General features: G+C 39.9%; 1 long non-coding RNA gene across 8 annotated transcripts in view; it reads right to left on the minus strand.

Moving 5' to 3' along the window:
* The window catches only part of LOC138986448 (uncharacterized), a 190,538-nt gene that overhangs the window by 16,209 nt on the left and 162,046 nt on the right, over window positions 1–12,283 (minus strand). For 5 of the 8 annotated variants that reach the window (XR_011463296.1, XR_011463298.1, XR_011463300.1 and 2 more), the window contains one exon: window positions 10,984–11,155. The exons of 1 other annotated variant lie outside the window; for it this stretch is intronic. This is a non-coding gene — a long non-coding RNA (uncharacterized lncRNA). The remainder of the gene's footprint in view (window positions 1–10,983; window positions 11,156–12,283) is intronic. 2 more of the 8 variants (XR_011463297.1, XR_011463294.1) reach the window with 1 other exon arrangement.

Below are 12,283 nucleotides of genomic sequence, written 5' to 3' on the forward strand. Positions count from 1 at the left end.
GGTTGGATGGCATCACCGGCTAGATGCACATGAGTTTAAGCAAAATACAGGAGTTAGTGATGGACAGGGAAGGCTGGCATGCTGCAGTCCATGGGGTCACAAAGAGTTAGACACAACTGAGTGACTGAACTGAACTGAGCAACTGAATGGAACTGAACTAATATATCCATATATATATATATATATGTATATATAGATATAGATAGATGGATGGTATATATATATATATATATATATATATATATAGAGAGAGAGAGAGAGAGAGAGAGAGAGAGATTGATAACTATATACATACCACAACTTCTTTATCCATTCACCTCTTGATGGAAACTTAGCTTGCTTCTGTATCTTGACAAGTGTAAATAATTCTGCTATGAATTTGGGGTGCATGTATCTGTTGTATCAGTTGTAACATCTTTTCTTTCATTTCATTGATTGCTCTCTCTTATTGGTCAGTATACCTAAAGTTTTCTCAATTTTGTTATTTTTCATGTAACCAGCTCCTTCATTGATCTTTTCTATTGTGTGTCTATTTCATTTATTTCTTCTCTAATCTTTCTTATTTCCTTCCCATACTAACTTTGGGCTTCATTGGACCTTCGTTTTCTAGTTTCCTAGGGTGCAAGGTTGTTGAGTCTTGTTTCTTAAAGTAGGCATTTATTGCTATGAACTCCCCTCTTACATCTACTTTTGCAGCATTCCATCAGTTTTGGTATGTTCCACTTCCATTTTCATTTATCTTAGGTATTTTTAATTTCTCTTTTGACTTTTTCTTTGACCTACTTCAATAGCATGTGGTTTAATCTCCATACATTTCTGAATTTTCCAGTTTTCATATAATTAATTTCTAGATTATATAATTGTGGTCAGAAAATATTTTTGACATAATTTCAAGTTTGTGACCTAATATATGATCTATCTTGGGAAATGTTGCGTGTGAACTTGAGAAGAACGTGCAATCTGTTGCTTTTAGGTGGAATGTTCTGTAAATATCTAACTCCATCAAGTTTGAAATATCACTTAAGGCAGTATTTCCTGATTGATTTTCCATCTGGTGGATGATCTACATGTTGATGTAAGTGGTCCATTAACGTCTCCTACTGTGATTTTATTGCAATCTATTTCTCTCTTTAGGTCTGTTAATATTTGCTTTATATATTTAGGTGCTTACATATTGAGTGCATAAATATTTACAATGTTATAATCTCTTGGTAGCTTAATCCCTTTATAATTATGTACTATCCTTCTTAGTCTCTTATTACAATCAAAGTCTACTTTGACTGATATAAGTAAAACTACCCTAGCTTTCTTTTGATTTCCATTTACATGGGACACCTTTTTCCAACTCTGCTTTCAGTCTTTTTCTGTCCTTTTGAAAAGTTGCTGCTGCAAGCCTTATGCTATGCCAGGATTCATGATCTCTGGAGAAGAGGATTTTGATCCCGAGCCAGAGACCAGGCTTGACCAGTTGGAGCTTTCTGTGTAACAGAATTTTATTAAAGATTAAGAGAGACAGAGAAAGCTTCTGATATAGACATCAGAAGGGGGCAGAAAGAATGCCTGCCTGCTAGTTTTTAGCAAGGCATTTTCTGTCTGTTAGCCAGCTTCTAATCAGATAAAAGAAATGACTCAAGGCTGAGGGAGTTTCACCATGCCCCTATCCCACAATATGCATCTTTGAGATAGGATGGCACAAGGTGTGTCATCTCTGGCCATAAAACAATTGACAAGAATAAAGGTTGAGTGGTTGAGCCATTATCAGTCCAAGGTTTGAGAAAAGAAAAAAAGAGTTTAGTCTTAAGCAGAACATGTTTTGTCAACAGATAAGGGGGAAAAAAAGAAATCTACCACTTGAAGTTTATTTCCTCCTGCCCCTTGGGGACCTCTGATCTTCCTACCTGTTACCCTCCCACTTTTATCTAAAGTGCATTTCTTCTAGGAAGCATATAGATGAGTCTTTTTCTTAATCTATCCAGTCCCTCTAGGTCCTTTGATGGCAGAATTTAGTCTACTTGCATTTAAATTATATGCAATTATTATGCAATTAATTTATTAAATTAAAGTATTGCTTATTGCCATTTTTTTCACTGTTTTATATATAACACATTAGTTTGATTCCTTTCTAAACAACATTTTTACTCTCTTCCCCACATTTTATGTTATCATATTTTACATCTTTTTTTATTTGTAGTTATAATTAGCTACAACTTTAACCACTGTAGTTATAGCTATTTTTACTACTTTTAATTTTAATCCTATCTTTATAAGTGATTAATACACTACCCTGACCATATAAGGGTATGCTGCTGCTGCTAAGTCGCTTCAGTCATCTCCGACTCTGTGCGACCCCATAGACGGCAGCCCACCAGGCTCCCCCATCCCTGGGATTCTCCAGGCAAGAACACTGGAGTGGGTTGCCATTTCCTTCTCCAATGCATAAAAGGGAAAAGTGAAAGTGAAGCTGCTCAGTCGTGTCCGACTCTTAGTGACCCCATGGACTGCAGCCCACCAGGCTCCTCCGTCCATGGGATTTTCCAGGCAAGAGTACTGGAGTGGGGTGCCATTGCCTTCTCCCATATAAGAGTATATACTTACTGGTAAACCTTTATCTACACTTACCAGTCCTGATGCGAAGAACTGATTCATTGGAAAACACCCTGATGCTGGGAAAGACTGAAGGCAGGAGGAGGGGACGACAGAGGATGAGATGGTTGTATGGCATCACCGACTCAATGGACATGAGTTTGGGTAAACTCCGGCAGCTGGTGATGGACAGGGAGGCCTGGCATGCTGCGGTTCATGGGGTGGCAAAGAGTCGGACACGACTGAATGACTGAACTGAACTGAACCGATTTAATTGGAGGCTAGTTACTTTATAATATTTTGGTGTTTTTTGCCATGCATTGACATGAATCAGCCACAGGTGTACATGAGTCCCCCATCCCAAAACCCTCTCCCACCTCCGTCTCAATCCCATCCCTCTGGGTTGTTGGAGTGCACCAGTTTTGACTGCCCTGTTTCATGCATCGAACTAGGACTGGTGATGCATTTCACATATGGTAATATACATGTATCAATGCTATTCTCTCAAATCATCCCACCCTCGTCTTTTCCCACACAGTCCAAAAGTCTTTTCTTTATATCTGTATCTCTTTTGCTGTCTCACAGATAGGGTCATCATTACCATCTTTCTAAATTCCATGCTGCTGCTGCTGCTAAGTCACCTCAGTCGTGTCCAACTCTGTGCGACCCCATAGACGGCAGCCCACCAGGCCCCTCCATCCACAGGACTCTCCAGGCAAGAATACTGGAGTGGGTTGCCATTTCCTTCTCCATCTAAATTTCATATATATGCATTAATATATTGTATTGGTGTTTTTCTTTCTGACTTACTTCACTTTGTATAATAGGCTCCAGTTTCATCCACCTCATTGGAACTGATTCAAATGCGTTCTTTCTAATAGATGAGTAACATTCCATTGTGTATATGTACAGCTTCCTTATCCATTCATCTGCTGATGGACATCTAGGTTGCTTCCATGTCCTAGCTACTGTAAACAGTGCTGTGATGAACACTGGGATACACGTATCTTTTTCAATTCTGGTTTCCTCAGTGTGGATGCCCAGCAGTGGGATTGCTGGGTCATATGGCAGTTCTATTTCCAGTTTTCTAAGGAACCTCCACACTATTCTCCATAGTGGCTGTACTAGTATGCCTTCCCACCAACAGTGTAAGAGGGTTCCCTTTTCTCCACACCCTCTCCAGCATTTATTGTTTGTAGACTTTTTGATGGCAGCCATTCTGACCGGCTTGAGATGGTAACTCATTATGGTTTTGATTTGCATTTTTCTGATAATGAGTGATGTTGAGCATCTTTTCATGTGTTTGCCATCTGTATGTCTTCTTTGGAGAAATGTATGTTTAGTTGTCTGGCCCATTTTTTTGATTGGGTCATTAATTTTTCTGGTATTGAGCTGCAGGAGCTGCTTGTCTATTTTTGAGATTAATTCTTTGTCAGTTGCTTCATTTGCTATTATTTTCTCCCATTCTGAAGGCTGTCTTTTCACCTTGCTTATAGTTTCCTTCATGTGCAAAAGCTTTTAAGGTTAATTAGGTCCCATTTGTTTATTTTTGCTTTTCTTTCCATTATTCTTGGAGGTGGGTCATTCAGGATCTTGCTGTGATTTCTGTCAGAAAGTGTTGTGCCTATGTTTTCCTTGTTTCATAGCTTCTGGTCTTACATTTAGATCTTTAATCCATTTTGAGTTTATTTTTGTGTATGATGTTAGAAAGTGTCCTAGTTTCATTCTTTTACAGGTGGTTGACCAGTTTTCCTAGCACCACTTTTTAAAGAAATTGTCTTTTCTCCATTGTATATTCTTGCCTCCTTTGTCAAAAAGATAAGGTATCCATAGGTGTGTTGATTTATCTCTGGGCTTTCTAATTTGTTCCATTGATCAAAATTCTGTCTTTGTGCCAGTACCATACTGCCTTGATGACTGTAGCTTTGTACTACAGTCTGAAGTCAGGAAGGTTCATTTCTCCAGTTTCAATCTTCTTTCTCAAGATTACTTTGGCTATGTGAGGATTTTTATATTTCCATACAAATTGTGAAATTATTTGTTCTAGTTCTGTAAAAAATACCATTGGTAGCCTGATAGGGATTGATTGAATCTACCAACCTAGATAGCATATTCAAAAGCAGAGACATTACTTTGCCAAAGGTCCGTCTAGTCAAGGCTATGGTTTTTCCTGTGGTCATGTATGGATGTGAGAGTTGGACTGTGAAGAAGGCTAAGTGCCGAAGAATTGATGCTTTTGAACTGTGGTGTTGGAGAAGACTCTTGAGAGTCCCTTGGACTGCAAGGAGATCCAACCAGTCCATTCTGAAGGAGATCAGCCCTGGGAGTTCTTTGGAAGGAATGATGCTAAAGCTGAAACTCCAGTACTTTGGCCACCTCATGCGAAGAGTTGACTCATTGGAAAAGACTCTGATGCTGGGAGGGATTAGGGGCAGGAGGAGAAGGGGACGACAGAGGATGAGATGGCTGGATGGCATCACTGACTCAATGGACGTGAGTCTGAGTGAACTCCGGGAGTTGGTGATGGACAGGGAGGCCTGGCGTGCTGTGATTCATGGGGTCGCAAAGAGTTGGACACGACTGAGCGACTGATCTGATCTGATCTGATAGATTTCTTTGCGTAGTATACTCATTTTCACTATATTAATTCTTCCGATTCATGAACATGGTATATATCTCCATCTATTTGTGTCCTCTTTGATTTCTTTCATCAGGGTTTATAGTTTATATATAGGTCTTTTGTATCTTTAGGTAGGTTTATTCCTAAGTATTTTATTTTTTTCATCGCAATGGTGAATGGAATTGTTTCCTTAATCTGTTTTCTGTTAATGTATAGGAATGCAAGGGATTTCTGTGTTAATACACAGAAATTTTATATGCAGAAATTTTATATCCTGCAACTTTACTATATTCCTTGATTAGCCCTAGTAATTTTCTGCTGGTGTCTTTAGGGTTTTCTATGTAGAGGATCATGTCATCTGCAAACGGTGAGAGTTTTACTTATTCTTTTCCAATCTGGATTCCTTTTATTTCTTGTTCTTCTCTGACTGCTGTGGCAAAAACTTCCAAAACTATGTTGAATAGTAGTGGTGAGAGTGGGCACCCTTGTCTTGTTCCTGACTTTAGAAGAAATGCTTTCAATTTTTCCCCATTGAGGATAATGTTTGCTGTGGGTTTATCATATATGGCTTTTATTATCTTGAGATATGTTCCTTCTATTGTGCTTTCTGGAGGGTTTTTTTTGTTTGTTTGTTTGTTATCATAAATGGATGTTGAATTTTGTCAAAGGCTTTCTCTGCATCTGTTGAGATAATGATATGGTTTTTATCTTTCAATTTGTTAAAGTGGTGTATCACATTGCTGCTGCTGCTGCTAAGTCGCTTCAGTCATGTCTGACTCTGCGACCCCACAGACAGAAGCCTGCCAGGCTCCTCTGTCCCTGGGATTCTCCAGGCAAGAATACTGGAGTAGGTTGCCATTTCCTTCTCCACATCTCCTCTTGACCACTTCTAATTTACCTTGATTTACCTGGGGAGTTCATATTTCAGTGTTTTTTGCCTTTTTATATGGTTCATGGGGTTCTCAAGGCAAGAATTCTGAAGTAGTTTGCCACTCCATTCTCCAGTGGACCACGTTTTGTCATAACTCTCCACCATGACCTATCCATCTTGGCTGGCCCTACATGGCATGGCTCATAGTTTCATTGAGTTAGACAAGGCTGTGGTCCATGTGATAAGTTTGATTAGTTTTCTGTGATTATGGTTTTCATTTTGTCCGCCCTCTGACGAATAAGGATAAGAGGTTTATGGAATCTTCTGGATGGGAGAGACTGACTTTGGGGCAATCTGGGTCTTGTTCACAGACCCCACAGAGACTGAGCCAGACCTGTGTTTGCGTCTCCTGCAGAGGTTCGGGTCATCAGTGGCCTCCTGCAGGGGCAGGGGTTCTTAGTGCAGCTACCTGTGTCACAAAGCCTGTGGCATAAGCCTTCTTGGAGGAGGTTGCCATTAACCCCACCATAGAGTCACCGAGCAGATGACCCACAAACTACAGAACAATTATACCAAAGAAATTCTCGCACTGTTAAGAAAGCTCTAGGACCCAAAACAGTTTTCCCCATCTGGGGATCTGGCAAAGGGACTGAGAACCCCCAGAGAATTTGACTTTTGAAGCCAGTGGGATTTGATTACAGAACTTACACAGGACTGGGGAAACAGACTCTTGGAGGGCACAAACAAAACTTTGTATGAACTAGAACCCAAGAGAAAGGAGCTGTGACCCAACAAGAGACTGACCCAGACCTGACTGTTAGTGTCCAGGAGTCTCTGGTGGAGGCGTGGGTCGGCAGTAGACTGCTGCAGGGTCAGGGACACTGAGTGTGGGAGTGCGTGCATGGGACCTTTTGAAGGAGGTCACCATTATCTTCATTACCTCCACCATAGTCTAGTCTCAGGTCAAACAACAGGGAGGGAACATAGCCCAGCCCATCAACAGAAAATTGGATTAAAGATGTACTGAGCATGGCCCTGCCCATCAGATGGAACCAGACGCCATGATCTTAAATTTTAATGTTGAGTTTTAAGTCAGATTTTTCACTCTCCTCTTTCACCCTCATCAAGAGGCTCTTAAGTTCCTTTCACATGCTGCACTGACAGTGATATCATCTGCATATCTGAGGTTACTGGGATTTCTCCTGGAAATCCTTATTCCAGCTTGTGAATTCATCTAACCTGGCATTTTGCATGATGTATTCTGCATAGCAGTTAAATAAGTAGGGGGACAATATACAGCCTTGTTGTACCCAAAGGATACATGCACCCCAATGTTCATTACAGCAGTGTTTACAATAGCCAAAACATAGAAGTAACCTAAATGCCCATTGACAGAGGAATGGATAAAGATGTGGTACATATATACAGTGGAATATTACTCAAACATTAAAAAACTGAAATAATGGCATTTACAGCAACATAGATGGGCCTAAACATTGTCATACTGAATGATGTATGTCAGACAGAGAAGGAGAAGTATTATATGACATCCCTTATATGTGGAATCTATAACAAAATTATACAAATGAACTTACAAAACCAGAACAGACTCATAGACTTTAGAGAATGAACTTATGGTTGCCAGGCAGAAGGGACAGTTAAGGAGTTTGCAATAGACATGTACACAATGTTATATTTTCCATGGATAATCAACAAGAAACTACTGTATAGCACATGCAACTCTGCTCAGTATTAGGTGGCAGCCCAGATGGGAGGGGGGATTGGGGGAGAATGGATACATATACATGTGTGGGTGAATCCCTTTGCTGTTCACCTGAAACTGCACAACACTGTTATTCAGCTATAGTCCCTCAATAATACAAAGTTTAAAAAAAAAAAAAAACATAAAAAAAACTAAGTTATGAATCAGGTATTACTATGTAAACTTATTAGTTTAAAAAGCACAGTTAGAATAGATTAAAGCTGTTTCCTCAGATGACTAAGGCTTTACTATTTGTAAAGCTTGGCTAAGGGAGTTATTCTCAGCATTTTGAATTTTAAAACTACAACTTTGTCATTTTTTCCCTTGATTTCTGGTCTTGCCTGATTGAGCTAATTAGGCTCAGTCTCATCCTTGTGGACTGTATTTCAGTTCAGTTCAGTTCAGTTGCTCAGTTGTGTCTGACTCTTTGCGACCCCATGGACTGTAGCACGCTAGGCTTCCTTGTCCATCAGCAACTCCCGGGGCCTACTCAAACTCATGTCCATCGTGTCAGTGATGCCATCCGACCATCACATCTTCTCTCAACCCCTTCTCCTGCCCTCAGTGTTTCCCAAATGAGTCAGTTCTTTGCATCAGGTGGCCAAAGTATTGGAGTTTCAGCTTCAGCATCAGTCCTTCCAATGAATATTCAGGACTGATTTCCTTTAGGATTCACTTGCTTGATCTCCTTGCAGTCCAAGGGACTTTCAAGAGTCTTCTCCAACACCACAGTTCAAAAGCATCAGTTCTTCAGTGCTCAGCTTTCTTTATGGTCCAACTCTCACATCCATACATGACTACTAGAAAAACAATAGCTTTAACCAGACAGACTTTTGTTGGCAAAGTAATGCCTCTGCCTTTTATTTATTTATTTTTTTTCATACTAGAAGTTTAGTCTTTTTCTTTTTTTTTTCTCGTTTCATACATGACATTTCACATGTTTCAATGCCATTCTCCCAAATCTTCCCACCCTCTCCCTCTCCCACAGAGTCCATAAGACTGTTCTATACATCAGTGTCTCTTTTGCTGTCTCGTATACAGGGTTATCGTTACCATTTTGTCTAGTTTGGTCACAGCTTTTCTTTCAAGGAGCAAGTGTCTTTTAATTTCATGGCTGCAGTCTCTATCTGCAGTGATTTTGGAGCCTAAGAAAATAAAATCTGTCACTGTTTCCATTGTTTCCCCATCTATTTGCCATGAAGTGATGAGACTGGATATTTACATTCTGGTATTTGTAGAGATTTGCAAGAGAAGGACAGTTGCTTTTAGTTCCCCTAAGAATAGGTCTGTCACCTAAAAGATACTAAAAGATTAATCAATAATAAGATTTTATAATGAAATTGAAATTTATCTTATGAGCTCTATGTCCTAGAATTTTAGAGTTTAATGTATCATGCCTATGTGCATGCTAAGTCCCTTCAGTTGTGTCCAACTCTTTGTGTCCCTATGGACTGTAGCCTGTCAGGCTCCTCTGTCTGTAGGATTCTCCAAGCAAGAATACTAGAGTGGGTTGTCATGCCCTCCTCCAGGAGATCTGCCCAATCCAGGGATCAAATCTGAGTCTTTTGTGTCTTCTGCAGTGGCAGGCATGTTCTTTACCACTAGTGCCACCTGCAGAGCCAATTTATCATGTGTCAACTACAAATTGACACTGGCCATGGGCATTTGCCATCTACCTCTACAAGGACGGAATCGTGTGCTACTGAAGCCACCAACCTTCAACACCCCCTGAAAGGAATTCAGAATGGAAAGCAGAAATGAAGCACTTTGTACCCAGGGTAAAACTGGCAGGACAAGTCTTCAGATAGTTATTTTTAGGAGCCAATTTAAGGAGCCCAATTCTTCTATCTCCTCATATTTAGAAAGGCACTAAAATCCCTCATGATGATGACTGTTATTTGTGACTGGAATAAGCTTCACAAGACTGGTAGAAATCTTCTGGGAAAATATGTGCTTGATTTCATGTATTCCCCCCCAACAAAACCATGCTAAGTCAATTAGTCATGTCCAACTCTTTGCGACTCTATGGACTATAGCCCTCCAGGCTCCTCTGTCCATGGGATTCTCCAGGCAAGAATACTGGAGTGGGTTCCCATGCCCTCCTCCAGGGGATCTTCCTGACCAGGGATCGGAACTGTGTCTCTTATGTGTCCTGCATTAGCAGGCAGATTCTTTACCATTACTGACACCTGGGAAGCCCTTCTCAGAGCTATCTGAGATGCTGTTTCCCAGGTCACAGTCTTCATTTTGCCCAACATGAAACAACTCACAGCTCTCACAATGTGCTTTTTTTTTAAATCAACAGTTGTAATGCAATGAGTGATGTGACCCAGAGTGGACTTCCCTCCTTTGCCTGAACTCTGTGAGCAAGTGGAGCTTTGATACCAGCAGCAGCCCATTGCACTGTTTGAAAGATAGCAGGGTCTGCTCAGTTGTAGGAGACTAAGCAGTCTTGGCTGAGTGGTTAGGTAAAAGGCCGATCTGACACTTTCTCAATTTGGCTGCCTTAATAGAAATTGTAGGGATAAAAGGGAAACTATTATTAATACATGAGACCTTTGCTCCACAGAAAAGGGACAACAGTCCTCCTGGCCAGTTATGGCTTTCTCAGGTGAGTGAGAAATTTACAGGAGTAGTAGAGGCCATGTCCTCATACTGTGCAGTGGTTCCATAGGGAAACTCACTCATTAATTAAAACACTTGCTCACCAGGGGTCATTAATAAGAATTGGCCATTCAGCAATCTGAGCACTCATGGTGGCCTTAAACTGCTAAAGAAAGAAACCGAGACATATAAGAAGAGCTGAAATGAGTCTGGGGTGATGCTTGTAAGAATTAAGCTCACGAGAAACACATAGGCCCATCACACAATTTCAGCAGTGAATTTTATCCCTGACAAATTCAACAAACAATGGGAAATAGAGTCTCTCAAAAACAGAAATGAGGAGCTTCAGAAAGCCAACCTCTGACTAACACTCCAGCCAGATTCATGTATAATACGTACAGAGCTCATACTTGCAAGTACATAGTTAACTGGGGAGCTCTCAACTTAAAATGGCCAAATTGGGGTTCTTTTGATATTCCAAAATTGATATACATGGTTAAACAAGCTGGCCATAATATCAAGCAGACTGAATGAAATACTTACTTTGGTATGTAGAAACTTCTCTTGAAACTGTATCAGAACAAAAAAGGCTGCTGGTACTCTGTTACTGTCTCTCCCTCTGCTCCCCCGGAGTATCCTCTTCTATCTGAATTAACTGGCCAGATGCTATCTCTTCCAAATTATCCAATGCCTCCATGTCCTGCTGCTTCCCTTGCTCAAGCAAAGAAGGATTAAAAAAAAAAAAAAATCAGAAGTAATTATAGCTCCCTTAAGGAGAACTTAAAGCTTTAGCTAAGGAATTTCCTGATCCAAGTCAGGATCCATTGGGACTTGCTAAGGAATTCGGGTTAACCATCCAGTCCTACAAGCCCAAATTTTCAGATCTGTATTAATCATTACAGCTGTTAGTTTCTGAAAGCAAAGCAAGGGAATGAATAGAGGAAGCAGGATGGAAACATCCCTTAATGGATTTGGAAACACAGGCTCAAAATGAATGTAAGGAATTAGCTCAAAAATAATTCAAATTTATCCCAGAGCTTTTTCCTAAAACTGTAGAGTGGACAGAGATTCAACAGTGCAAGCAAAGATCGAATGAATCAATTCTGGATTGTTAGGAAGGGTTTGAAAAAAAATAAACTTCTAAGCAATATTCTGGCTTGACACCTGAGTCATTCTTTAACCATCAAAATGATCCTTTACTTAATTCTGCCTTTTTAGAAGGCTTAGATCTGGATTTGACTACTCTAATAATTAGACAATGTAGGTTGGTCCAAGTTACACACAAACATTTTTTACGCTGGCTGATCAAGTTTTCAGAATCATTAAAAGAAATAAAAGGGTGTATCTATGAAAATGAAGAACCTTCAATTGTGCCAATTAAGTACACAATACCAGTAGAAGGTTAACTGACTTCCAACCAGTTTCATTCCAACCCACAGAGAAAGTTTGCTTGAAAGAAAATAAGTTCTGAAGGGATAAGTCCTATATAAAGAACCTGATTTTTGTTTCCTGTGCCTTGAGGATCACATCTTATGTAGACGTATCTCATGATAGACACATCTCAGAATCACATCTTATGTAGATTATCTTTAATTTCTGAAACTGAAGCGGGAAAAAGGAGTATGAAGCCTTAAATTTTTTTTAAAATTCCAACTGCTATTTATAAACTAGTGAGTTTTATACTGTGATATCTGATTCATGACTAAGCCTAGAGGATGAAGCTGGATATCTTGTCGTGTCTGGCTGGACATATGTATGTCTCAGTATACGTCTTTGGATAGTATTGCTAAGGTTTATTTGTAATAAGCTCTGATTTAATTGGTCTAAAGAAAAGTAAGCACTT

Source organism: Bos mutus, chromosome X (assembly GCF_027580195.1).
Source record: "Bos mutus isolate GX-2022 chromosome X, NWIPB_WYAK_1.1, whole genome shotgun sequence".
NCBI lineage: Eukaryota > Metazoa > Chordata > Mammalia > Artiodactyla > Bovidae > Bos > Bos mutus.